Source organism: Dicentrarchus labrax, unplaced genomic scaffold, assembly GCF_905237075.1.
Source record: "Dicentrarchus labrax unplaced genomic scaffold, dlabrax2021, whole genome shotgun sequence".
NCBI lineage: Eukaryota > Metazoa > Chordata > Actinopteri > Moronidae > Dicentrarchus > Dicentrarchus labrax.
This window is the reverse complement of record NW_026136722.1, coordinates 3421404-3445934: the sequence shown is the minus strand read 5'-3', so window position 1 is coordinate 3445934 and position 24531 is coordinate 3421404. Positions and strand designations below refer to the sequence as shown.

Sequence of the window (24531 nt, the reverse complement as noted above, 5' to 3'; positions counted from 1 at the left end):
TCAGTTTAGTTTAGTTTTTTGTCTGTATCCATAAGATATAAGCTCACCAAGCTTTTCCGTGAATATACTAAGTAAAGCAAAAGGGTCATCAGTGTATTATCCTCGTTTTGGTATTATATGACGCATTGAATCGGAGTGAGATTGAAGGGATGGTGAGGATAGGGAGTGTGCATGCCTGCAAAAGCACTTAGCAGTCCTGTATGTGTGAGCAAAGGGTGGCATTTTTATGTGTAAGGAGCAGTGCGTGGTGAGGTAGTTTAAAGGGGGAATGTGGATTTCCACGGATGTGAAAAGCGTGTGAATGTGTGTATATGTGAGTGCCTGTTGGATACTGATATGAGCCGCTGCTGAGCCCCTGAGTGAGGTGCAGTGCGTGGCTATACATTAAATGGCCTGGATTAGCCTCAACTGCCACAGGCTCACTGATAGTATTACTGTTATGGAGCGACTGGGAGGGATCAGGCTCCATTTTGGCTCTGTTATTCTGTCATAATGAGGCATAACCCCTCTCATAGAGGACTCAGTGGTTTCCTGGTTAATGCATCGGACTACCGGGGAGGGAGATGACGAGGGGGGAGTGTGTTTGAGAGTGAGGACGGAGGACATAATCCATATGAAAAGTACATTTACAGGAAAAAACAGACCGTTCTGTATTGGTAGAATGTTATTTTGAACCAGTGTTAGACATAACAAGCTCAAGGTTGACCTTTAAACTGTTACAAATGCACTATTAGTTATAATTATAACAAATTCTGTCATGTACGTTTACAGATAGTTAGAGTAGTTTCAGATAACAGTTCCTGTTTGGTAACCCAACACTAATATGAAAGTAAAATAACACTGGTTCAGAACAACATCCTGGGTTGTTTTCTACCCAATGGATGCTGGGCAAAGTTAATCAATTTTTACCTTTGTGCTACATTGTCCCAACCTGAGTCAATTTCGAACCAGAGATTTAAGTGTGTAAGATATACAATATAAAAAACATTGTACTGACTGTCAAAGACAAAAGCTTGCTTTATTGTGATTATGATAGGATGGTGAAGCATGTGCCATCCAGACGGTTGATCTACTTTGCTCTAGACCGCTCTGAGAATCTGTACATGTGTTCTGTCATGTTCAACTAGAGTAATTTTCCATAATCAAACCAGCAATCTTGTACAAGCTCAAGCCTACGATTACAAGCTTAGAGATGATATCAGATGAAAGGAACGTGTCTTCTGGAAACCTTGTATCTCCCCAAAAGGACAAAACATTGCTTTTTTTCCTTCAATCTTTAAATTGGCTGGTTTAACTACATTATACATTATTTGGCTTAATCCTGCAGCCATGAAATGTTTTTGTTAGAGACTGGACCATAAACTGTTATAGGAAGATTAAAGGTGCCAGGTTTTCACAGGACATGACTACAATTTCACAAGTGAAGCCAATAAGAAGTAACAGAGGAGGGTGTGCCTTTGATCACGATGTCTCCTTCAGTCTGTGAAGGTTGTTCCTGCTGTGAGCTTAAATTGATGCAGCTATCACTAAAGAAACAGTGGCTTAGCTGGACTCTACATGGTATCTGTGTGTGTGTGTGTGTGTGTGTATGTGTGAGTGTAGGTGTGTCTCTAAGCTAAGCCAACGATGCTGTAACATATCTGATTGAAATCAGTCTCACATCGGAAAGTCAGAACTCTTGGAAAGCAACATGGGAGTCCTTGGCACACGCATGCACATAAACACACACACAGAAGAACAAGGAACCACAACAAGCTACACACTCTTTAAGAACCGAAGAACACACAAGCTCCTGCATGCGCACATGAGCACACTGCACATATAAATGACAAACACACGTAAATGACACACAACCTCTCTCTGGTTTTCCCTCTCTGTCCAGCACACACACACACACACACACACACACACACACACACACACACACACACACACACACACACAATACAATGCCACATCACATCATGTCATTTCAGAGAGCGTGTTTAACCTAATCACACTCAACCATGCGTGATCCTCAGAGGGAGAGTCAGGTCTGTTATGACAGTCGATGTGCTGTGTGACGGCCACAGGGTTTAGAGAGCGCCGACCAGCAGCCTGCCTTTAATGCACACACACAACGTGGGTTGAAACACACATGAAAAAGACCTGTGCAGGACGACAGGAGAAGCGGACATGTGGACAGACAAGGAAGGAAGCCAACCAGACAAGACTGCAAGGCAGAATGAATGACTAATTGAATGGGTTATTTCCATATCACTAACCTGTGAGTGGACACACATCCGGCTGTATCTCCTACGTCTGATCAGATTTGTCCCGTGAAACCTCACAGGGAAATGTTTTGTTTATAGTTTCCGTGGTTTCTGTGTGCAGTGTTTACCTGTGAGGAGATAACGGAGCCTAATGCTTGAGAGTCATCTCAATATTTGAAAACAGGTTCTGACAGTAGCATAAAGCCTCCTTTATTCTACTAACATATTTGGTCTAATACCAAAATCATCCTTTTTGACATCTTACCTCACCATACAAATATTATATCATACACGTGTAATTTGGGGGGGAGATATCGTGTCAATTCTCTATAATGAGGAAAACTGAGGTAAAAATGTAATTGTAGTAACTACACTTCAGCTGGGCAGATAGCCTGAGCTGAAGCTTATCAAGCCACTGTTTTTTGCTTCATCTCTACCTCTGATGCTCCAAAATCTTTTCATTGTTTATTGTATAAGGACAAGTATATATTATAAACAAATACAGCTTACAACATAATGCAGTTTTTACTGTTTTTAGCATGGCAAGGCAGCAGTACACTGCCGTAGCTACAACACATTGTTATTACAAACATATTTAAATGATAGCCGATTTAAAATACAATGGAGAAAAAAAAGGTAACACTAGATTAACTAGTCATGCTAAAAGCAAACCAGTGGCAGTTAGTGCTACTTCTGCAATTTCTGACTCTAGTGGAATTCATGTGATTGCATTTGGTCAAGGTACCTGTAAATCACATATTTAAATGTATATAATTAAAGAATAATTTATTAAACTAGCTCAAAAAAGCTGAAAAAGAAACACCATTTTCTTTGTAGCTACTGCATTTTCCATGCCCCCTTTTAGATCGTCCAAACACAGAGTGCTGCCAAATGGTTTTTAGGTTTTATACAAAGTCTGTGACGATGATTAATGAGCAGCATAAAGCTTAGGCTTAAAAGGCATAAAATCAAGGTTAAACAACATACATATCTGTCACATAGTTTTTCTAAGAGCCTTCAAACTCTAAAGTCTTTTTCCTCATCTGCACTGTAGTTACTACTGTGGGTTGAAGGCAGTATTGACCAGATGGGCTCAGTTGTGTCATAGAGAACAATAGTTACATCAATCCCAGGAACTAACAGAAACAGACCTTGTATGTGTGTGTGCGTGAGTGTGTGTTTATGTGTATGACGTATAGGTGAGATTGCCATATAACAAAGTGAAGCCATATACTACCACTGCCAGTACACTGCTGTGCGAGTGACAGATATCATTTATTTAACAGCAGCAGGAGGGCAGAAGTGCTCTCTCTAACTCGCTCTGTCACACACACACACACACACACACACACACACACACACACACACACACACAAGCTAGCGTCATACTTTTGTAATCATTAAAAACAAATATCGCTCTTAATTGAATCATTAATCCACTCACATTAACTTAATCCCACATTGGATTTCCTTCAAACTTCCCCCTTCTCACTGACTGTCACTTTTTCACGGTGCTCATCCTCGTCCCAACACTCTCGCCATATGTTGAAACACACTGCTGCAATCCCAGCCTGCCAATTACTGATCTGCAACACAAGGACGAATCAACACATCATTTATACCTCACATTAAACTGTGATCTGCATCTGGATGCTATCTGGATAATTGGCAGTTTGACAACGTCCTTGTGTTCACACCTGGAAATTATACGCAGATGTATGTCCATGTTGTGATTGAGTCTTATTCTTTATAATTAATCTTGAACCCAAACAACTAGCTGAGGAAGTGGCAGGTCCTGTAATGCCAGCTAATATGGTAGAGGTGATGTCATTGCTTCATCGTCTCGCCTATTGCTGCTCCGCAATCTGCTGAGAACACAGTATAATGGTCTTTTTTCTATAATACTGTCTGACAGTTACTCTTATCCCACAAGCTGCCATCAATCATGCAGCTTCTTGTTGGCTCCAGGGACAAGAATTGCTCCATTGTGTTGTGAGCAGAGGCTGTGATTGTGGCATTTCAACCTGTGGTGATGTTATTCCTAGAATAGATAGACATTAATGACACAGATATTGAATAACAAACAATCAATTATATACGCTAACGATAAAATATAGTTTTTTTTTTGTCTTTGTCGAGGTAATTCACTGACTTATACAGTATGTGTCAAAGTGGACTATGTGCACCATGTGTGCATCCTTCATACACAGTATCTGGACTTAGATATACTGTAGGTCAACTTTAGCTTAATGACAGACTAAACTGACTATGGGTCATTTAGTTTATAGTCAGTCAAACTGAAAAATTTTGCACTGTGTATGGTTTTTCATTTTTTGTTTGTTTTAAGTTATATTGATGGTGGCAATGGTCTGTCTGTCTGTTGGTTGATGCACCACTTTGGTCCAGACTGAAATATCTCAATGACTCATGAAAAGTGGGTCGACAATTAGGGGACAACCCCAATGACCAGCTTTTGTCCTGGCACTTTCTCTGTGTTTGCTGAAAATGGGAAACCCAGCAACACTGGCTGTTTGCAGAAAGTGGTTCATGTCAGGCCTTATTTTGTTGTGCTCCACTGCCAAGAAATTACCATGTGCTGTGATAATATTCTGAGGACCTTGTTGTCAAAACCTATTTCTTATAAACCACTTGTAAACACAAGCTTAGAGATGCAAATTGATCTTTGTAATTGCCACACTGACCTACTGCAGTCACAGAGAAGAAATCAGCACTGAGGCAACACTAGTAAACCTTTTTATAACACAATATTTAATGTGCATTGAGGCATTCCTGCTTGTGCGTGTGTTGCACAAAAGAGTGGGAAGCAGAAAGAAAAAGACAATAAATAAATCACAAAAAGACAGATGACGAGATACCGAGAGAAGCCAAAGTGTGGGGTGGGAAAGGTTGCAAAAACTGACAGTGAGATAACACAGAGATTGTGAAAAAAAGGAGATGGTCAGGAATAGTGAGCGAATGAGATAATCAGACGGACAGAGAGAGGAGAAAGACCAACAGAGAAAACAGTTCCCTGGTGACACTGCGCTATTGATCTCCTCTTGTTGCTTAGAGATAGTTTCTCTGAGATCAGGCTAAGCGCTGACACAGCCATCACAATGCATTATGGGGGATCAAAGAGAGGCCAGTGTCGGCCACCATGCAGGGGCTGACGCTTAAGTGGGGAGGAGAGAAGAAGGGAGAGAAAGAGAGGGAGAGGAGAAAAACAGAGGAGGAGGAGGAGAAGGAAGCACACTCTGCTAAACAGGATTTTCAATCACAGTCTGTCATGCGTTGTGGCATCTCAATCGTTCACCATTGCACAGGAGAGACGAGGGAAAAAGGAGGATTAGAGGTGGAGAGGGGAAAGGCGAGGGCGAAAACATGAGAGGGGAAAGAAAATTAGAGCATGGCAGAGGAAGTAAAGGAGTGATAGCTAAGAAGTCCAAAAATAAAGCGAGAAAGAGAAGCGTGTGTGTGTGTGTGTGTGTGTGTGTGTGTGCACGTAGGCATATGTGTCTTTATGCGTGCATGGCAGATGGAGGAAATAGGGTGACGATGAGGTGAGAAACATGGTGGGACTCGGGGGGATGAAACTTGAAAGAGAAAGTGAGAAGGATGAGGAGAGGCGGGAAAGACTGCATTTGGATCCAATAAAGAATAGCATATTTGTGTATGTGTGTGTGTGTGTGTGTGTGTGTGTGTGTGTGTGTGTGTGTGTGTGTGTGTGTGTGTGTGTGCAGCAGTAAAACCTGTTTAAACCAGTACAAAATGCTTTTTTCCCTTTAACTGCTCTCTGCTCTCATTTATTTCCTGCTTTCTGTCTTTATTTGGTCCTATGTCTATGTCTATCCCTCCACAGTGTGTGAAATGTCACTGGACAGCTTACATGTGCTGGCTGCAGAGTGAGAGAAATGTCAAGCATGGTAAAACCGCTGACGTCTCTTACTACGTGTGCATATGTGTGCTATATTAAATGTCTTGTGTGGGTCACTAAAAGTCATGCTGCGGCAAGGCTCGAGGCATGTAGCATGTATGTTAACAAATAGTATCATTACAGTGTCATATGGTCTTAATGTTATCTTTAATCATGCAATATAATTTGTACTGTCTGTCTCTTGTGCTTGTGAATATCTTGCACACAAAGTGGCTGATAGGGTTTTTAATGTTAGGAGTTAGGCTTAGGTGGTTGGAATATGAGTTATGGAGAATATAGGTTAGATTAACATCACTCTAAGTCTGATATTAGTTTTGGTGTGTATTTAGGACAAAAATAGGACCGTGTAGGGGTTAAGGTTAGTCATGTAGCAGAGAGCGTTACTGTAGAATTAAGGGTTTTTAAATTAGTCAGAATTCCTCAGAAGTATGTATTATAATTCACAGCCCTGTCTCCTTGTCTAGTTGTATGAATTACATTCATATATAACTAATTAGCAACAGCAAATATATTTTGAGGGAAACTGATACTGATAATTTAAACTGATACTAAACAGTAAAACGCTACTGAAAACATAAAAATAGACAATCTAGAAGTACTATTCTACACCATTATTCAAAATTCAGCACTGATTTTTTATTAACATTTAACCCTAACCCACAACCAAAGTGCTTTTGTTGCAGGAGTGTGGACGTGAACCCTGGACTGTGGGGTGACACCAGCACTTTTTACATGTCTTTCACCCGACCCACCTACTTGTGACTCCACCGTGTTGCATCAATGTATTGTTTCAAAAAACGTTGCCTCTGAACAAAATCCAGGCAGATATTATGTTGTTGCCGTAACGTAAATTATGGAAACATCTAGTAATATACAGACACAATTTCTAGTAGACAGCATTGGCATGCGTGTGTGTGTAGCCATGTGGCCCAGTGTGAGTGTGTTTTATAACATACCCTGAGGTGGTACGCTTCACCCAGCCCGTCTCCATCAATAACAGGCTGAATCATATGTCACAAATGTCAAAGTCCTGACCTTGGCATATGAAGTCACAACTCTTCCTTATTGACTCGTGATATTTTGAAGGGTGCATACGGTATAAAGTGGTATTGTGTTTGGGCAAAAATTACATTGAAAAAAGGGGAATGTTAGGACAGTGAAAGTATAGCTATAGTGAAGAAACACAAGTCACTTAACCTCAACTTCTTTCAGTGGAGCTGATCTCTGGCCACACTGTTTGTGGCGGGCCGCTCTCAGAGGATTGACTGTACAAAATGCTATGAATGAAAATGAGTAAAATGCTGGACAACTTGGTCACAACCATCCCCAGTGCAAATAAAGGTTACAAAATGTCAGGCACAGGTCACTGAGCTCAATATGTGTCATCTGCTGACTGGATTGCGTCCGCATGCTTTGACATTGAAGATAATTCAATGCATGTGTATTTACTTTATGTTGTGTATATGCTTTATCAATGGAATGGCTTACAGGGGCACTAGAGTTTCATGTTATTACTTAAAGCTGTGCATTTTCTGCGACAAGGAGTCAAAAAAATTAGCTGTGAAGAAGGTCTATTGATGCCATAAGTAGACAGACATGAAGAATGAGTTGCTTAAAGAAAAGGTCCAGTTTAATGTTGTGTCAGACAAAAAGAACATTGTTACAAAGAAAATGTTTTCAAAAGGTGCATGTAGTTTGTTATTCAAACCAACAAATCATTGCATTGATATTGCACATTTCAGCATATCAAGCAAACTGTATTTTGATTGAAGTGAGAACATCCACAACTATAATAAAGCAGGGATTAAGAAAGAGATAAATGTTGACATCTGACAGCCAGCAGTATCTTACAGTACCTTAACAAAATGAACAGGAGAAGAGAATAAACAGTAGTCCAATTTGATGATAATTCTTGTCATCTTAACTGGAATGAAGACCAGTGAAAATTAATTATGAAGGTTAAATATTTTCAACCAAGAACAGACACGTCCAATTTTAGCTGATAGGATGACAGGTTGCATGTCAAACCTATTTCAAGGGGGCATTTTTACATGGCCTATCAGGAAAAGCACATGTGTTAAAGTACTAATAACATTATTGACAGCTGTGCTCTATTCAATTGTCCTAGTAAAGGCACCTTTAGACTCCGTGACAACCGTGCGATCGTGTACGTTTCTTACATGTCACTCTGTGCGAGGTGGATCTAATAAAATCTTGGTCAAAATCAATGTCAGACTGTACAATATCAGTTTGAGGCATTTCAGATTTCGTAGCGCAGCGATCTAAATAGAATAATATTATATTATATTATATTATACTATTTACTATACAATTATACTATACTATATTATAGTTATATACAATATTAGTTTTGCCTCCATTGTTTTGGTTTTCCCTGAACTATATCCAAAAATAGTGCTTACAAAATGTCACACAGGCAAAAGTGCACAGCCAGGTAAAAAGGCTTATCTGCATTTCTTTATGAGACATGAGTTGCCTGGATTTGTGAACCTATGCCTAAGTTTTAACTAATGGCTGACACTGACACTAGTACTCAAATTTGGAATGACGGCCGTATATCTGGGAAGTGGCACGTTAGTCTGGATTTCCATCAGTGCTGCATCCACAAGCTTGGTATGAGCTGCCAAATCAATCCATCAGCTTCTGGATCCCAAACCCCAACACAGCAGTGCAGCACACTGTACAAAGACCTTCAACCTGAACCATCAGCAACTGCGAGTGAAACTACCTGTGTGGGTCTTCAGGGTCTTTAAATAATGAATGCAATCATAAGTGCAGAGGAACCTGGTCTTTTTAAGAATGGGGGAATCATTCATAAAAGTGAGAGCAAACCATCTCAGCAGTCTGGATTATTTTTAGTCTGGTGGCCTACATTTCACACTACCTAAAGGATGACAGCGCATGGAGAGAGGGGACATTTAATTATTCGGAGGTGGTTAGACCCTCACGTCCTCTCTTTTTCTCTCTCTCTCTCTCTCTGTCTCTGTCTCCTTTTCCTCTCTAAGGGGGACAGACAGAGAATCCGGCTGCCACAGTACGACAGAATCCACAAATCGCTGCCTTGGGGGAGAAATAAGTGGGGTAGAGACCGAGAGGGGGGAGGAAGAGGTAGGCTGAGAAATTGATGGGCAACGTAGAGATATATGGGCAGATCACTGAATAATAATGGAGAGTATTTTTAAATAATATGAAAAATTTAATATAATTGTATGTCAGACTGGTTGGAATAAAAGTTATGCATGGAGCGATTTCTAACTTTCTAAAGTGGTAAGAGGATGAGCGAAAAAGAAGATTACAATTCTGAAAACATGCGTACAACATTTAAAAAAGAAGGCAGATTGCTTCTCTGCCATACGAGACCGCTGCTGGATGCAGTGCTGTAGTTTTCTGCTCCTTTGTCACCCTCATGTCATCCATTTCTCTTTCAAAGCCATCTGCTCCCTCTGTTTCTCCTCATGAGGCGCCGCTCTCTCTCTTTATCTTTCTGTCTCCCTCGTGCCATCGCACCTCTGTATCATCGTCTTTCTCCCTCTCCTCCCTTCAGTCTCCTCTTTGCTACTCTCCATCATTCCCTCCCACTTCTCCCTCCAACCTTTCCTCCCTTTGTTCCTCCCCCTCCACAGGGTATATAGCAGCCAATTAGCAGTCTGTGCAGGACATGCTAACACCCCTAACCCCCCCCCCCCCATAACTCTACAATCCAACTCCCTCCCTCCCATGTGGCTCTTGCAGCACTGACCCAGTCCCCCATGTTAATCGGGCCGAACATACCAAGATGGAAGCACAAATAGAGAGGTTGGGAGGTGGTGGTGGTGTGGAGAGGGGGTGAGGGGGGTTGTTGGGATGGAAGGTGATTTGAAGGTCAAACACAGGCATGCACGTGCACACACACCCACGTGCACACGCACTGTCTGTCTGAGAGTGCGTCTGTGGAGCATCAATCACTGTTAGACATGGTGGGTGGGCACACTAGCAAGAGATTCACGCTTTAGGAAACACGGAGAGGAGCTGGCTCCTGATACGACACGACAAAGGAGTTGCTGAGAGTCTGTGTGTGTGTGTGTGTGTGTGTGTGTTTTTGTGTATGCGAATGACCATACAAAATGTGTGTGATCAAGTACAAGTTGTGTGTGTGTGTGTTTGTTTGTATGCAGTCCTCATTGGAAGTCCACGTGACCAAAGTGCTTGTGTGTGTTGCTTCCAAAGGATGTGGCTGAGGAGTAAAACCCACCGCATGAAAAGAAACTCATTTAAGCACAAAGCTTTTCTCACAACAATAGCTGCTTGCATTCTGTTATATTCAAAATATAGTAAAGTGAAATAAGTTTTTATTTTATATTCTTCTGTTGGCACTTCTAATTCACCTGCTTATAAACCTACTATATATACTGGTGGACAATATATTAACAAACTCCCATGATGATCCCACGGTTTCCAAATGTATAAAAACATCACATTTTAAAGAAACATTTACAAACTGATGACACATGTCCTTGAGACTTTTCCATTTGAGATGCTGTGCAGTTATAAAGAATGGCTTAAAAAATGGATTTCACTTAAAGGACCAGTGTATAGGATTTCTGCAGTGCAGATTGAAACTAATTGAACACTGCTGACGTCTGTCTATGATCGACCTGGGAATGAGAACAGGTTGTGAAGTAAGAGAAACAATGGTAACCATGAAACTCATGAAAAATGCTACAGGCCCTTTCTAGAGCCGGTCTTTGGTTTGTCCGTTCTGGGTTACTGTAGAAACATGGTGGTGGACTCCATTGAAGGTGACCTGCAGCGTCTGTAGACAAAAACAGCTCATTCTAAGGTAACAAAAACACAATGAGTCCTATATTCAGGTGATTTTACAGTGATGAAAACATACTTGTGAATATTATATTCCATTTCTGACAATAGGTCCTCCAAAATGTTACGCACTGGACCTTTAACTTACTAATACAGCTTTAAAAAGGCAATTAAATGAGCAGTCAGACATTATGCCATGTGGAAACCATGCAATGGTTAGTTAGTTTTAAGACAAAGGGAAACAGCTAGCCCGACACTGTCTAGGTCCATCTAACAAATCCACCTAAAACCCTTCTAAAGCTCATCAATTAATATATTAGATTGTGTTTATTTAATTAGCTGTGCAGATTGAAGCAAAGTAAAGTGTAAACACAACTACAAGGGGTTATGTGCTAGACTATTTTTGGCCGGTTGTCGTGACTTCCTGGAGTCTTGTTGTCACAGTGAATCAACTAGAATGAGCCTCAATAAATTACTGCTCCTAACCCAGAAATAGTGAGATTCAGATCTGTTGGTAGGGAGATTTGTTTTACATTCTTTAGTTTGGATGAAGCAACCCAAGAAACATGGAAATAATAAAGTCCACCCAAAAATCAGTTTTACCTCATGTTCCTACAGCTTCACTGTGCAGAATGATGTATGTGCAGAGTTTGACACTAGGAGGATGCTTTCACATTAATCTTCTGAAAGTGGAAAGTTTCTCTGTGCTCACTGGCAATATGATTTTTATTAGTGACATCACAAATACTTCACAGTGAAGTAGGAGACATCTTGTGTCCAGCAGGAAAACTTTACATTTGCTTATTTATAGATTCTGGAACTTTTAATGAGGAAGAAAGAGTAGATGTCTCTTTAAGGATTGTAATGTGGAAATTGTACTTTTTTTGTGGGAGAAAAAGCATATCAGACATGTTATTGTTCCAAGCAGACCTTTTATGTATGTCATGATATGCCTGGAGGGGATCTTTAAGATTAAAGTAGACAGTATTGATTGATGGATATTAGCATCATTGATGTTGGTCACACCATTCAGCCTGCTATTGTAAGCGTATAATGTTGAAGGTCTTATTTCTCTGCAGCACTTATTAAAAATAACCTTGATAACAGTGTCACCCTGAGAGTTAAAATGAATAGAGACAGCAAAAATAGTTTTTGTGTTTTAGGGTTTTTCTGTCAGTGCTAGTGCCATTATTCACCCTGTGTTCATCAGTCCACGTCACCATCTACTGATACAAACTGCCAAAGGAAAACATTCTTAAAAGAACTATACAGATTTTTACTTCAGCTTTTGACCGCAACCACTCAAAGTAAAACATCTTCCAAATCAAAATAACACACCAGTGCACCAATCCCTCAAACACTATGTTAAGTAGCCTAAATATATGAAGGTCTAAGACATGCTTGCTGCACTGCTGCTTCATTGTACCCTACACTTCCAAGGGTAAATACTGGAGTTCAACATGCAGAACAGATGCAGGATAAATGCTGGATAAGCAGCTCTGCTCTGATGGTTGCCTCTGTAGACGATTTAAAAAGCTATTCAGATGATTTAGCGCTAAAGGGCGTACATGAAAAGAAGAAAACCGTGCACTTTTTTTCCCCTTTTGTTGCCTGTATGAGCTTCTTTCTCCACCATAGGTTTGCAGTTAATATTCTTGATCAGTCGCCCCTTGCCAAGTGTTGTAATGGGAGCCGTTGAGTGAAGGACAGCGCCGGCTGGCTGCTGGGTTTTTATGGTGCTGCGTGAAGTCAGTGAGCTGAGCGATTCCCCCACTGCTGGCACTGCCTGGAGAATATGGATGAGATCATTCCCACACATGCACACACAGACAGTACACACAAAGACTGAACCACACACAAAAAAAGGGGCTCAGACACACCTGCATATAAATATAAATGTGTGTACCTACATGCCCAGAGAGAAAAGAGTTTGGGCACAAGGAAATGCACATCTACACACACACAAGGGAATTAACATGATGAAGTATGTGCCTGTGTTGTTAGAGGGAGTACCAAGGCATATCACCTCTACAATCACATTACAGGCAGGAAGCACCAACACAGCACAGAACTGAGGGGAGGCCAAGACAACAAAGAAACACACAAATACATACACACATGCACGTATAAATAAATACACACAAATACAAACTAGGACTTTCTTGTGCCTACAAAAAACACTGTACATTCAAAGAGGTGTATGACAGTTGCATAAGATATAAAGGTAGACGCACCAAGTACAGGGTCACATGTTAGCTGTAGGGAATCAAATTGATCAAACACAACAACAATCAATATACAATGATATAAAACAAATAAGCAGAAAATCCTCATATTTTGAGAAACAGGGATAAAGCAGGATAGCATTTTTCCTTAATAAGGGTTTGCGACCCCCACTAGGGGTCACAGGGGTTCTTGGGGCCTCCTTGATTAAAAAAACCCCCAAAACTTATATAATATATATAATAATTTATATCTCAGCATTAAAAAAAATATAAAATTGATATTTTTTTATATTATTATTTAAGATGTAAATTTCAGAAAATCTCAAAGGATGAGAGCATGTTAGAAGTTTCCACTCTATGCTAATCAGCTCACCCTGGATTAGAAAAACACATGGTTAAAACAAGCAAAGAGCTATAGAACAATGGCCAAGTGCCAGAGGCAAAAGAGAAGCATGTTAAGTGTGTGTGCTTGTTAAAAAAAAATCATAATACAAAGGTACTCATCTCTGATAATATAATAATAATATTCATAGGAAATAATCTTCTAAAAATGTTCATCCAAAATGCTGATTTTACACAAACTTCATACAGTTGCTATCACTATTTGTGTTAATTGTACAGTTTATCATTTGTTCTGTACTGTTATTGTTATTCTTGAATATAATATGAAATATTAATAAAATGTGTCACTCAGGGACTTGGAAAAAGGTTGGGCTTACGAAGTTGCATATATATGAAGCATCCATGTATGCGGTAATGCGTACTTGTATCTGTGCCTATGAATTTACTTGATGGTTGGCCAGTAAATAGAGAGTACCCCGCTGACAAGTAAGAGCACTACACACAACCACACATACACACGTTATTGTGAATTACTGTCATCAACTATTATACATCAAATTACTGTATATCACAAGAGATTGGACCCTCTTCAGGAACCAAAGCTATTAAAGTGACAGTGAGGGAGGACAGCTCTTGTGTAATAACAGACTTGTAGCATGTACAGTATCCATACACACTTCTTTTCCCCCTTGTGAATCACTTTCACATCACTCTCCAGCTCTCATTCCTCATAACCAACTGTTGAAGTCAGCTATGATGATGTTCCCACCCTCTCTGTTTCTTTCCTTTTAACTTATTCTTTACTCTCTCTCTCACTGGTCTGTATCCTAATTTGTCCCCTCTTTGACTGAACAGCAAATTTATTAAGACACTTCATCATATCCCTTTCTCTCCGTCTCTCTTCTCCACCTCCAGCAACCTCCCTCTAAGTCCTCATAGTTCTCTCTCTTCCTCTACATCTCCTCTTCTCTCCTCTCTTACATCCTTTATTGCATTCCTTTGGCTGCATCAAAGGTCTACTCAGTAATATTTCAGAGAGAAACTAATATGCATACCCGTGCCCTTTCTTCCTGTCTGGATGCATACATAAATAATTAAGTCAATGCTTGATGGTCTTCTTTCACACAATCTGGCAATGATTGGGAGGTGAGAGTGTACGTCCATGTCATATTCAATGTGTGTGTGTTCTTACTGACCTTGACAGTGTGTGTCTGCTTTTTAACCCCCAAGTAATAGCATGCAATAAATGCATGCTGGTTTTGCAGAACCCATCCAGATTTAATATTTTCTGACATCCATCAAATATTCAAAATGCCTATTATAATTCCTAAGGAATAACCATAACCAAAAAGAATAGTATTTATAATGATTTATAATGAATGATTGAATATAAACTCTAATGACACTCCTTTTTTATTATTCACGCCTGCTGGATATTTAATTTTTAAGTGAATTAGTCATATCTCTGAACAATATTGGTTCTCTAACAGCAGCTAATGAAACAGGTTAAACTATTTTTATGGTCCTTAGACAGCACTTAAATCAGTGAAACTGACACGGCCCCCTTGGTGACAGAAAGATGTAAGAAATTAGATTTAATGGGCAATATGTATCAATTAATTTTTCTCCTCACCTCTTTTATGGGCACAACATTAGCCCCTGGTTAAAACTTAAATGGGTTTAAGGATGAGGAGAAATAGGCCTTAAATCTCTCGTGTCAAGCCTAACAGTGGTAACCGTTTAAAATCCTGTACAAAAGATCACAGACCAATAAATAATAGCATAGAAAGTCTCTTTTTTTAGACACACCATGACCTAATTACCTAGCCGAAAAACATTTAAAATCATTACTAATATCATTATTTGTATTTCTGTAAAAACATTAATTTATGTTTTAAGGGAAATTGAAGTGTAAGATTATAAGAAAATAACACTGACACATGTTTCCAGATTCTTTTGATGGGGTACAGGATAGATGTAAGACAATTAAATCAATATACCAGAGTCCCATCACCTGACACAAGTAATACAGACTGAGGTTGACCAGGACTATGAGGCTGATGATTTTATTGTATAAAATAAACATTAAAAACAAAAATACAATAATAATATATCTCTGCACTAGAGGAAACCCAAGTGAGCTCATAAGCCCCCCCCCCAAGACCACAGAAAAAAAACACCACTACAAAAGATTAAAACAAAAGATGAGTGTAATTGCATGTTCCAGTGTCCCTTATCAATCAGACAGTTTGGTGTGGATGTTTCTACAGAGAGTAGTGAAAAATATAAACCTAATGAAAACATATTTTAAAATATCTAAGAGAAAAAATTTCAATAAGGCTTTTTGTACTTAAAACCACCAAAAACCATTGCTGTGATGCCATGTCATAAGATTATATTGTGAGATATTTTTGTTTGTTTGGGTCAACACTGGCTCGAGCTGTGTAGCAGAAAAGCAGCAATCATGTAAAGATTGCAACTTTTCCAAATAGTAAATGTTATGCTGTTTCAATAAGGAAGAGCATGTGTGACGGATATAGTTTGACCCTCCTGTAGCAAACCTTTGAGTTGAGTTTCAGAGATTTGTGAGTGTAAAGTGGAGCCCCAGGGGCTGCTTGGCCTCTGTGATGAAAGGGCATGTTCAACACACAGAACAGCTCAATAATTCACTAAGTACAGGAGGAAGGAGTGTACCTGTATCCACCTACTATAGTGTCACGCACATATGTACTTACCCAAACGCACACATGCACAGATCTACCAGATTGGTTATTATTAATTCATTCATTCTGCAGGGTTAGCAAACAGGAAGCCTGCATGACTGAATATCTCTACCCCTCACAGACATTTAGAAAGGTAAAACGGCAACTACCTTTTAGAAAATGATATGGTAGAAAGAGAGAAGTCTATACAGTATATGGGATGGTTTCTTGCTGTTTCTTAATTAGCCAAGACATGACCCTCACTTGACCTCTGTCGTGCACCAAACCCTGATCTGAAGTCTTAAGTGATTGTTGTGAGATTTTTCCATGAAAGATTAATTCAGGCAAATTAGCTTAATGTATGAGACCCAGATTGAGTCCTGTTGCGTAACAAGAGTTTCTTCACCTCTCCAAATTCCTGCAGCTGTTAGAGGGAGCTGGAGATGATTATGCAACGCACACACACACACACACACACACACACACACACACACACACACACACACACACACACACAAATTCATTGTACGTACACGCAAGGTAACAAGATTGCTCACAAACACAGACATACGACACAAAACATCAGTAAATATCTCTGGGTTAGCAAGTGAGTTTTAGATAACTGTGCAGTACAATTACCTCTTTTGAATAATTGAATCCTCCAAAGTTAAGAAGCAGCGGCCAGGGGTTTGCTTTGTTGTTCCTTGAAGAACAATTATAGAGAGGAGGGGGGGAGAGAGAGAGGGGGAGAATGCGTCATGGTGACTTTGAGAGGGACCAGTGGGACTTCAGACGCCTGTCAGAGTTAAAGACGCTCTTTGTAGATAATGAAAAAGAAATAATGGAATAAAGAGATTCACTCACACTGTTTGCTTCAACGTTACATAACACACACATGCAAGCACTAAAAAAAAAAGGGCACGCACCCTCATTCACACACACACCGACAAGGACTAATTATTACACACACAAAAACAGTACAGCTGCAGAAGGTCTCTAGGTGTTTGTGTATGTGTATAAACAAACATAATATTCTCCTGTTTTCACCCATCGCTGCACATTTTTTAAATTATGACTGACAGGTTTACCAGCTGTACTGGACACATGAAATTTACATGAACAATGAGTATCAGACTGTTTATCCAAGGAAACAGGGCAGAGGTAAGGGACCAAAGGAAGGACATAATGACAGAAGCAAGACAATGGAGAGAGGGGAGTGGGGAATAAAGGATGCGGAAAAGACCATGACATCAAATTTAAATAATGAAGAGGCTGGATTACAATGCAGTAAGAGTGTCTTCCCATGTTTTGTGTGGCGCTTTACAGTCAGAACTGTCCAATAAAGTGAAAGGAATGATGGGTTGGATGTGGTACAGTATTATGGCTAACGACGCTGTCCATGGTGCTGAAAAGAAACGTGTGATCTCAGTGGGACGCTTGATGGCTCTGTCCATGGTGTTGAAAACAGCTGCTATACATTCGCTGGTGAAAACCGAGAGGGACATTCTCAGCTCTCTTTCTCTCTCTTTTATCTGTTTACCATCTGTTCATCTCTCACTGCCTCTCCCCTGTCATTCCTCTTCATCAGATTTTACTCCTACCATCTTTCATTCCCATTTTGGTGACATATCATTAACAATGTTTACATAGACAGTGATAAATGTACTTAATTCTGCACCGATCAATATTATTATATTAACAATGGATGAAATGACTTTGTGCGAAAAGTGTAACTCCTTGTGACAAACCCACAGATACAGTAATTATCCTTTCATCTAATTATTTTCCTTTTAGGGCCTGAAGTTTCACTGTTTTGGTTCACTCTCACCACTCATATTATTCTCATTTACAGCTACACAAAAACCCAGTGATGAACCCACAGTACACTACCTTAGCACCAAACAGCAGACACAGAAAGTTTGAGATTATCTGGTTAAAACATAATGGAGCATTGGCCAGATAAAGAGCAGATAAAGAGCCGTATATTTCCCTTCAGTGGTCAATGACAACGAGAACAGAGTTAAAAGGAGAATGAATGTCGTACATTCATCAGGTGGCCAGAAATATGACTCCAAATAAATGCTAATGTTGCTGGTGTCATTTATTATTAGTTATTAGTATTAAGGTCATCATTAAATGTTGTTTACATGATAATCTCTTTTCAGACTATTGTCTTAATAGGTGTTCAATCTTAATACTGCAACTGTAAGTGTCTCATTTTATGGTTTATGAGAACCAATTTAGATCATGGCTGTTCACTGTTATTAAATGGCCTTATGATCTCCTTCAGTACAGTTGATACACCTTCAGTGTATCAACTGTCCTTGCCTTCACTCCTTTCTTCCTTACATCCTTCCTTCGTTCACTCTGCTATCTCCCTTATTAGTCTGTTCCAGTCTGTGCTCAACAGGCCTGCCCCGACTATCTTGCCAATGGCAGAGTTTTAAAAGCAAAAGGCACTGTCAATCTCTATGTTTATTTCCAGTCCAGTGTATGTGTGTGTGTGTGTGTGTGTGTGTGTGTGTGTGTGTGTGTGTGTGTGTGTGTGTGTGTGTGTGTGTGTGTGTGTGTGTGTGTGTGTGTGTGTGTGTAGATGTATAGCGGTCCACTGTGTTATGTAAAGTGCTGAGCAGACAGGCAAGCCAAAGTTCAATGCATCCAATGTGTGGGCTAAAGGCAGAAAATAATGGTGTTATCCTGGGATAAGCCCTCGTTTACCCTGCAAATAGAGTGTGTGAGAGGGAAATAGAAGGGAGGGGGAGATGACAGAGAGACTTCCTCATTGGAATCAGTGTACTGAAATGACTCCATTTACTCCATTTAACACACACAAACAAGAGCGAGACTAAAGGAAAACTGAAAGTAAGAGAGAAACATAGAATGAGTGGGCAAGCTGTGGGTGCAGCTACTCTTTCTAGTCATTTCATCACTCTCTTTACGTGCCTGTTAGCGTTACACAAGTTAAACATTTTTGTCATTTTGCCTCTAAAGAAAGCCAACATGTCAACAAATTGATTACACTGATGCATGGTGCTGTAAATGTAGTTATCCAAACATATCCAGAAATGAACACCTCCACCAGCGTTGCTTTTGTCTTACAGGTGTTTTTGTACAGTGCAAACACACCACAGAAAAAAATATCCTGTGACACCATTATTTAAAAACTATAATAAGAACAATAGTTTAATGCTCATCTGTAAGTCCATCCACCATGTTAACAGTTACGGTAAAGAAAAAGAGATAGAGAATTTGAAAAATTAAAGGTGGATGAGTTCTCCCCACACATTGCTTTCATTGCTTCCTTGCAAGACACCAGATGGCCTGCCTCACACACATTGAGAGAGAACAAAAGACTAAGACAAGAAGATTTACAGGAAGAAGCAGGTGACTGAGACAGGAAGGAGGATGGAGGGAGGGGAAAAAAGAAAAGAAAAGACAGTTGCATGAGCAGGAAGAGGCATATGACAAGAAAAATAACAGAGAGAAACTAGGTGATACGGAGAGAACGAGACTGAGATAAAGATAAAAAGACACACGGAGAGGGAACAGTGTTAGGACAGGAAGGGAGCTCAGCAAAGCAGCATCTGCTCATACCCTGTATGGATGTGTTGTTTGCGTGATTTAGAGGGACTACAGCAAGATGTACAACACAACACCTCAAACAAATGTTGGCGTGTATTTTTTCTAGCACAGATATTAATGAAGGAGGCCCATATGTCACACACATGCCAACCACTGACAGCTTTAACATGCAAAGGGCATGCAGTTACCTAACACATTCCTGGTTATGGTTTTGTTCGCTTTACATTTTGAAGCATCAGCAGCTAAAAATAAAATTTACCCACAATGCAATCTGTAAACAATAGTAGGATTATTTGAGGTGTGCAATATGTTCACCTGCTGTGGGAAACATTGTTTAGGAATCATATTCCATGTACATTTTAGGCTACCAGAGCAACTCATATATCATCAATTTCTGAGATGATTCTGGTTGCATGCAGTGAGTGAGGACTCATGTATGATTTCTTTTACTTCTGCGCTAATATTTTAATGTGCACAAAATATGGAGGCCAATCCCCTAAACATCATTACTTTGGGAACGTGCATTCTTTACTAAAATGTGCTATCCCCTGTTTTCCAACATGTGTCAGAAAGTAAACTTCTCCTTCATGTCCTCCTTTGACCCATCCTGCCTCTCTGTCCTTGTTTTTTCTTTCCCCCTCCTTCTCCCATACACTAACATGAAATGATGTGACATATACGCCACTCGGCTGTTCATCCAGTGTGCCCTACAGTTCTATAAGTGCACTCATATTAGCCTGTGTGGCTAGCAGGACTCAAACTCTCGTCCCTGCTAGTTTTGTGCACTATGCATTAAACAACACAGGACTCCCCTGTCTTTCTCACTCCCTGAAACCCACGCCACTCCCTCCTCCTTGCATCTATTTTCCTTTATTCCTCTCTCTCTCTCTCTCTCTCTCGCTCTCTCTCTCTCTCTCTTTCTGTGTGTGCGTGTGTGTGTGTGTGCGTGTGTGTGTGTGTGTGTGTGTGTGTGTGTGTGTGTGTGTGTGTGTGTGTGTGTGTGTGACAGTAGTCATGTCAGAGTAAGGCTGGCTGAAGCACTTGCAGCAGTCTGCCTCTTTGATGTTGAGCCCTGCTGAATTAGGCCATCACCCAGTGGTGCTCTGCTGCCTGCCTGCACAGAGACACTAGTCACACACATAGACACACACACACACACAGTACACGTGTGAGCACAAACATGCAAACAAAAACAAATGCATGCTGGTCAGACAGCATGCACAAGCAAAACAAAAAAAAGTATACATGCTGCTACTCACACAGAAGACGTGGGCGCACACACACAAGTAATGCAGGTGTAATACCTTAAATAATATACACTAAAACATGTCCAAACAGTTCCTATTCTCACTCTCACAGTTTCTATTTCACACACACACACACACACACACACACACACACACACACACACACACATTGTGAATTACATGCATATACTGTAAGTCTTTATTTCCCTCCCCACTTCTCTTTAATAAACATAAATTTGAATTCTTATGAGTGCTTCTCCTCTGAGGCCTCTATACTATAGTACATCAAAGAACACGCACACTCATGAACACACATACAGGGAAAATGTAGGACATTCAGAGAGAATTTATTCAAGAATACAGACTACAGGAAAGAATTTATTCCCTTTCAATCTGCTCTCGCTCTCACTCTTACAATGGGATCCCATGAATGGTACTAAAGTGGCTAAGGCAGGAAGCCTGCTGAATTACACATAAAAACAGACTGGTGACCTGAAATTTCAAAAAATGAACATGATGTCTTAAGATCCAAATATATAATCTCCGTTCACAATTCAGTTGCAAAGAGATGAGACAAGGAGGAAGTTTCCTCTCTGATATCCCAAGTTCAGTTCCCAAATCATACGCAGAAAAATATTCTACCGCTCTGTGTGATGATCATGTTCATAGAAAATGTTGCGTTTAACCAATAGGAAAACCTAAACAATATTTTCATAGTAAGAATGGATAATATGATATATGATGATAGAAAGGTCTCACTCATGTGGACAAACCCACAAATAATTATCACCCAACTCTACATTTCCCCTTATTTCTTCTGAGCTTTTTAACTTCTTTCAGCTCATTGTTTTAATTTTCCAGCCGACTTATTTAGTTCACTATCACTTACAGTATTAGTGGCAGCTGTTTTCGGTGAAAAAGGCAAATAAAAACCCACTGTATGCTACCAGCTCAGCACCAAACAGCAGACAAACAAAGTTAGCAACTAGCTAGTGAAAATAGTTGAGCATTTAGCAGCTAAAGTTAATAAAAATATTTCTCCCATATGTTACTGGAGATCAAAAGGAACTTCCATTCATCAAACATAGCTTCAAATGAATGATAATATTGGTTCATATCTGCTTGATGTGTAAATAAGCCACTGTTTGTAAACACAGCCATATCACATTTATATTTATAATATATTTATTTATCATTTATTTTCATTTATTATTTATTTACTTTATAAACAAGTATATATTAATATTGTGTTTACTGCTAATTGTGTTACCCCTGAGTGGCCAAAAATCAATTAATGAAGCTTTAACCAAACTGTTGTTTCCTAAACTAAACTATAGCATTAACCCCAAAAGAGATTATATTTCCCTCATTTTAGTGCTGTAAAGCAGAACTATTTAATATGTAATAATAAGTAAAAATTATAATAATAATAAATAATAAGTGACATTTATGTGAAATGGCTACTATGTGTGATATATGTTTTGTGTAATGGAAAATATCTTTTTATTTTTTTTGGAACATTTATAACCTCCTGCATCATATGTCAGGCTTATGTCACAAGTTATTTGGTGAAAAAAAAAAAGAAGAATCCATAATCCATATCCCATCCCATTCCTTATGACTATAATTAAGTTCAGTATTGCCAAAGCAAGTTGTACCACACTTACAATGATAGGAAATAGAAAAATAAAAACAAATGGTGTGCACATTACTATAGTATACTCTCTCTGTGCTCTCTGTTGGCCAGGAACAGCCCTGTGGTAAAACTGGAGACCGGCCAGGGATCTTTCCATCAATTAGTTGATTTTTTTTCTCTTTTTTTTGCCCCTGTCTATCTGTGCCTTCAACTCTCTCTATCTTTCTGTTCTTCACTCCATCTCTTTCTCTCTCTCTGTCTGTCTCATTATTTCCACTGTTGTTGGCTCGCTACAAGTATGCTTGAGAACATGGCATCCAAACGTAGGACACAACGAACACTTCTTCAAATGCTGTTATTAAATCACTCAAAAGGTCCTAGAAAAGCTACTTTATCATGCACTTCCATTCCATTTTTAACATTATGTTTTTGTTTATTTGTTTGGGTGCTTGATTGAAGGTTGTGCACATTTAAACTTCTATTTTTGAAATCTCGGTATGAATGTGTAAAGAGAGCAGGTGGCACCAGTGGTTCACATAAGACAATAACAACCCACAACTTTACACACACAGGCAGACACACATGCATAAAATTACAACACACAGTTGTGCCTCCCTGTGCTCCGAGCCGCACACAGCGTGTCATCACTGCATATCAATTACACGGGGAAGTGAAGATCTATTTCTAATTCAATCAGTCAGTGCTGGTGTCACATCCCTCGCTCTCTGGCTATCTCCCTGCCTCTCCCACTCTCCTCTTTCCCCATTGCTTTATTCTCACTGTTGCATCTCAGTCTTCATGGGGCTGGTTGGCGTGGGTTTGTCTGTTTATGCATGTGTGTGTGTGTGTGTGAGAGAGAGAGAGAGAGAGAGAGAGAGAGAGAGAGAGAGAGAGAGAGTGTGAGTATGTGTGTGTTCTAACCCCGTGGGAAACAGTTTTTGGGGTTATGACATTTTTTAGGAGTGAGGTAATCCTGGCCTGACCTTGATTTTTCTGTGGGCTTCAGGAGGGTTTAACAGTAAAAGATGCAATGTGGAATATTTACAGACATTGTTGTATCATTCTTAAATTAACTGCTATCCCTTGTTTCTACAACAAAATGAGACCAGAATGTTTCCTTAAATTAAGATTTCTTCATCTTATGGAAACTATAACTGTGTTCACCAGCCCGTTGCTAACTGTGTCAGTCTGTTGTACGGTGCAGTGCAGGTGGCATACAGTAGGTATTTTTGCTGCTAGAAACGACGTTGATGAGTGCAATGAGACTAAACGTGAACAGTTACATTGTAAAACTAAAACAATGAGCTAAAAGCTGCTAAAAAAGCTTTGTATAGCTGAGGGGAACTGCAGCCGGGTGATAATTATCTTTGGATTCATTACTAAAAACCAACACATTTCGTGTATCACATTGTAATTTGATACATTTTTTAATAAAAAAAAAAATATATATATATATATATGGAAGAACAAAGATCCTCTTCATAGCATGAAGAGTTTATTCTAATTTACCTGCAGAACTGCAATCTCTTTTCAAAATGGGTGTCACCACAGTGTCACATTAACATTGAAAGCAAACATCTTTTTGCACTCAGGTCCCTCAGATTTTAAATAACCAAAATGTCATACATCACAGGTGCCATGTATCAAAACACACATGGGATCACCTTTATAACAACATTACCAGAATTACCAGGATATTGACAGATTATGAAATTCAGAGCAGTAGCGCACCAGAGCAAACAAAAATTTGTATCAGTTAGTAGGACAAACTATTATAAATACATTATTGATAT

At 39.6% G+C, this 24531-nt stretch overlaps 1 protein-coding gene across 1 annotated transcript in view; it reads left to right on the top strand.

Annotated features, from left to right (window-relative positions):
- The window catches only part of LOC127356755 (protein shisa-8-like), a 94614-nt gene that overhangs the window by 50883 nt on the left and 19200 nt on the right, over positions 1 to 24531 (top strand). The window lies entirely within an intron of this gene.